The sequence below is a fragment of the Adiantum capillus-veneris genome, chromosome 13 (assembly GCF_014529385.1).
Source record: "Adiantum capillus-veneris isolate H3 chromosome 13, ASM1452938v2, whole genome shotgun sequence".
In the NCBI taxonomy this organism is placed as follows: domain Eukaryota; kingdom Viridiplantae; phylum Streptophyta; class Polypodiopsida; order Polypodiales; family Pteridaceae; genus Adiantum; species Adiantum capillus-veneris.
This window is the reverse complement of record NC_140943.1, coordinates 17,708,104-17,713,447: the sequence shown is the minus strand read 5'-3', so window position 1 is coordinate 17,713,447 and position 5,344 is coordinate 17,708,104. Positions and strand designations below refer to the sequence as shown.

Sequence of the window (5,344 nt, the reverse complement as noted above, 5' to 3'; positions counted from 1 at the left end):
ATCACATTATTCATGTCAAATGCGAATAAAGTTGTCTTTGCAAAGTGTGTACTTACACAACCTCCAAACTCCGAGAAACTAGACAATAAAAGCATGGAGTAAATCACATAACTTAGATGACAAACCAAGGTGTCTAACATATTGTTTCCTCTTTATCAAATCAAGAAAGAGGCATGTGCTTTGATTCAAATCTTGCATAAAATAATTCTACATAAAATGGCTATGAAAAGTGGAAAGAAAATGTTACCTTTTTTTTAGGTGTAAATTATATTCGCAATTTGAAGATAACTTTTTATCATGGTGTATGAGTAAAATCTTCCAAAAACCCTATTGTGTTCTTGAGCAGTAGATTGTGTTTGACCTATTGTATTCGACCTATTGTGTTTGTTTGATACGAGGATCTTCTTCTTTAGTATGCAGATGGTAAGTGAGGCATGTGTAGGAGCAATGCACTTGACTTTTGTTGGACTTGTGCTTGTGGTAAAGTTTTGTTTGAAAGAAGCTAGCCTGCAACTACATGTGATGGGTGCATGCTCCTCAGCAGCTTCCATTGTAATGTTTGCATCTCACCTTTCTATAATGGTAAAACTACACAATTTTTAATCACAATTTCTCTATAATATTTATTTTTGGGATTATTATTGTTGATCTATTCGACATGTTGCATGAAGAAAGATGATCTTTGTGGTTTCCTTGCAACTTTTCCTTTTTTTCCTTCACTTGTCCTTTAAAACAAAATCTTTTAAAATGTGTTAAAAGTAAGAGAATCTATAAGAAAAAGTCATAATCCTCCTCCTCCTCCTCCTCCTCTCCTCTCTCTCTCTCTCTCTCTCATGCAAAACAAACAATACACTTTTTCTCTTTCACACACACACAAGAAAAGAGAAAAAGCATCCACACAAGATACATAAAGAAACTATTAATTAAGGATTTTTTAGTATTTTTTGCAGGGAGTTGTAATATGTACGAAGGGCGTAGAGTATATGCCGTTTCTACTCTCACTATCCTTCTTTCTATGGAGAACATGGTGTGCTTATGGATATGTTGTTCATGGTGTTTTCATAGAGGTGAGAACTAAGATATCATGTAAAGAACATGGAGGCAAAATGCCAAGTTACGTCAAATATTTTGTCAAAGTCTAAGCCATTTTCTTCCATGTTACTATTGGTGTGTCATTGGGCATCTCACAACTGTTTCTTTACATGATCTATCAAAGGTGGATGCCACTCAAAGCCTCAAATGACATGAATATCAAGTTCTTTTTCTTAAAATTGTCCCAAAGTGGACAATGTGTAGGCATGCACGTGATAGAAGATCTATTTCTTCTGTTTGAGAATGATTCACTCAATTGGAGACATATATTTGCGCATAATTTGTTTCTTTTCACCACTCCTTACAACAACATCATATCTTAGATGAGTCATCTTGCATTATTAGAGAGAAATAATTTAACACTAGGTTGGTAACCTAACAGGACATAAAAGTGTCCTTTCAGGGTTTTGAAAAAAAACCTCCAAAACCATAGTAGATCCACTCATTTTGTAAAATCCTTTCATGAGGTTATAGTTCAAGGCCTACTACACATGGAAAAAATAAGAAACTTGTAAAATTTCTCATCTTTTGATCACACCAAGCCTCCAAAGTTGATGGACCGGTATATTTTCATCAAAACAGACATTTCTTATGTTTTGTTGCATAAAAATAAGATTAGGGATTTTTGTAGGACTTGAGATAAATTCCCTAGTTAACTTCAATGGGTTGGTGATCATAACATATGATTGCTTCTCACTCACTATTTTTTGTTTTTCCAAAAGAAATAGGTACAAAAAAGTTGAATTTTTACCATTCTACAAACCTATCATCAAAGTTTCTATAGCCACGCTCAATACAAATAATATATGCATGTTTTCTTAGTTCCCTATTGTCCTTTAGGTTCATAAGGAGCCATGGAGCATGTCAAAAGAATAATACATCTCTTGCCAAGGGGAATCTTGGGGACAAAGATGAAGTGCTAAATACAGCAAACATGAAAAAACTGGGTTCAACATTATGAGTTGTAGAATCCCATAGAAACTATTCAATATCTAGCCAAATTTGATCCTATGACTAGATATGGTTACTACCTACAAAATGCATGTAGTTGGCACAAGAAACTAACAATATTGAAAAAGCTATACTTGATATACTAGAATGTTTCATTTTCTTCTATAATTGAAAAAATCAACCATCGTTGTCTACTATGCAAAATAGGGTATTAGGTGCCCCAAAACTCAAGGAATATTATCTTTATGTCACAATATGCGACATAGAAAATCAAAACTGCATTTGGATATCATGAAAGCCACCAAAAAAATAATAGAAGAGCTAAAATTGGCTAAAAAATAGGATTTGACAATTTTTATAATTTGGTCATAACTTACAACTTTAACATTTATTTCTCCCTAGAAGCATCAGGACATGTTGAGGACTACTAAAGATAGTTCTCTAGCATTATAGACCTCACAAACATGAATTCTAGAGTGGTATAGTTGCAAAAAGTTGAAAAAAGCCAAAAACAGGACCCGTTTTTTCACACAGTTTAGGTTGTGAAATGTTGTGCAAGGACAAGGTTAAAGATGGAATTGATATTCCAAAAAAATGTCGAGCTTTTTTCATCTCATGAGACAACTTTCTAGATAGATAGCACCTCAAAATACATTTTGAAACTCTTGACATAATTCAAGGAATATGGTCACTTAACAGGACATAAAAGTGTCCCAGGACATAAAAGTGCCCCATTACCAACCTAGTGTTAAAGGTTAGCTTTTTCAATCGCGCTTACAAGTGTACATTTTTGTGCCAAAATTATTAAAGACTAAAGTATTCACCTTTATTTTGTAAGCTCAACCACATTGATGACATAGTATAGTTATAAATATCCTCCAGATTTTGGATGGATTCTAAATGATTATGGTATTCATGTGTGTTGTCAAACTTAGGAGCACGAGGGAATCTATTTTCTTTAGTATGAGGCTTTTTATGTTCATGTATTTTTTTAAAGGTCCAGTACCCTAGGGCTACTTGTATTTTTATTTGCACACTAAGTAGTATAACTTTGCTATGTGTGCTATGAGCTGAATGTCTTCTTCTTTTGCATCTTGTATGTGCATCCGCTATTGTAATCAGTAGCATAGCATCCCATCAAAACACATAACACTTACATACAAAATAGCAAAATTGATTGCACATACCTTTGCAATTAAACCCTACATACTAACCATGGCAAAACATGAAGGAGAGAGCAAAAGAGAGCATGCATACACACCACTACAATTGGAGTGATATGCATGTGTGTGATGGTAGAGATGGAGCATTAGGTGCAATCTCCCCCACATGCACAAGTGAGTTCTTCCTTTTGTGTGTATTTCTTTCATAGATGAAAGGCCCAACTCAAAATAGATACAGTCCACTTTGGGTAGAAATAGAATTTGACAAGATACTCTAGTTAGAACAAACTTGTGATGGCTCTAGTAATAATTGGTCTAGTCCATCTACATGAATCCATCCCACATGCATCATGTGTGTAACCACTAATTGATATTCGAGACAACAACATCATACCATATAATCATAATGATTGTACCAATCCTCATTATATCATCAATAAAATCAATCATAATGAAAAATTAACAAATGCCAAATATTCATTTCCATTAATCCTCGCCATCATAATTCCATATAAGGGTAGTTAAGAGATTGATAAGAAACATTTACAACACACTTTAGATCATCCCCTTTTATTTTCTCAAATTTGGTAAGGCGGTGTCAAGTTTTTGGCTAGTACTTTGAATATTCATGTGGAGCTTAGTGTTGTTCAAACTTTAAAACAAGGTTAATTTGAAGTTTTCTTTCATATTAAAAGAGTTGCATAGGAAGTTTCATCATTTCAATAAAATTTTAATTATATTCACTTGTACATGGGAACTAAATTTAGTTCATTTTCAGTTGTTGTGATGTATGAAAAAGGTGAGATCTCGTTTAGGGTATCTTTATGAATACACCTATAGTGATGATGAAGGAGAGCTTTGACTGTCCATCAAAATTTTCATATGCTAATCTCTAAGAGTTGTATGTTCATGAGAGAGAAATTCATTAATATTCACATGTGGATCATCAAGGTGCAACATGTATAAGTAAGAATGGTGAGTTGAGGTTTGAGGGATTGCGGTGGTCTAAGGGGTTTGTGATGTTCTGAGTGTTATATCACACCTACTACGGAAGTCTTGCTTCCCCTGATGCGTGCAACAGGGCAAAGTGGGGGCTAGACAATGCTTTTTAGGTTTTTGTGGTGGTTTGGGCATGCCCTCCTACACTCGCAGCTCTTTGTATTGTTGTGCTCTCGGTGCAGGATAGGATACAACACTCTCTGTGATTGTTATCGAATGGATAGCCTCTGGTGCTATCGATGCTTTCATGTTCAACACGCATATTACATCTATATTAAAAGTGTTTGTGGGTTTATGACTCTAGCCTTGGCTTATTTAGCATGCTTATTATATTTATATTGAGTGTCTTTGAGTTTAGGAATTTAGCCTTGGCTCTGAGCTCAGTCACCTAGAGCAAACGATCAGGGTGTCATATTTGGGTTCGTTGGCATATTCATTGCGTTTTGCATCTTTAGTGTATGTTGACATCTTCATCACGTTCTACATATTTAGCATGCTGCTTTTACTCGTGGCTTTCTTAAGCCGCAGTTTCAAGCTCCGAGTCCATGGCTTTTGGGTCCACTTCCCAATGGATCTCCCTATGTTGACAAGGTTTTCTTGGATCCAATGCAATGGCGAACGTGTCTAAGCCGTCATATGTAGAGGCAGTGGCCAAAAATTGGGGGTCGGCCAAGGATACTTAGCTTGAGACCCTATAGTCCCTAGTTAAGGAAGGTGCGATTAAGTGCGGCAAGGTTATACAAGATGGTCACCTGAAGAGACCTACAAAAGGTGTGACGGGTGGTAAAGCTCACCAGGTCCCAACAATTGGGGAGAGGGCCTTCCAAGCCTTTAAACGAAGTTTCTCGCAGGTGGTGGAATAAGGGTATTGGGTGATCAAGTTTGACAAGATAGCCACCCATAAAGATACCTCGCTTAACCATTCAATGGTGAACCACGTAGCAACAGCCAAGCCTCTCGAAGCTTACATTTTGTTGCATTCCCTAGGATCAAACATCCCATAAAGTCAAGTCAAAAAATTTTCTTGCCCATGGATCCCCAATCAATGGACGAAGGCTGGTAGCAAGTATAGTTCATCAAGTGCAAGCGCATGAAAACGTTGGCGAGAAGCAACTTCCATCGCAAGGAGATTCCCTCAA

The 5,344-nt window shown here is 36.1% G+C and overlaps 1 pseudogene; it reads left to right on the top strand.

Annotated features, from left to right (window-relative positions):
- The first annotated feature begins 420 nt into the window (after window positions 1–420).
- On the top strand, window positions 421–4,961 carry LOC147443657 (bidirectional sugar transporter SWEET2a-like; annotated as a pseudogene).
- Window positions 4,962–5,344: the final 383 nt, after the last annotated feature.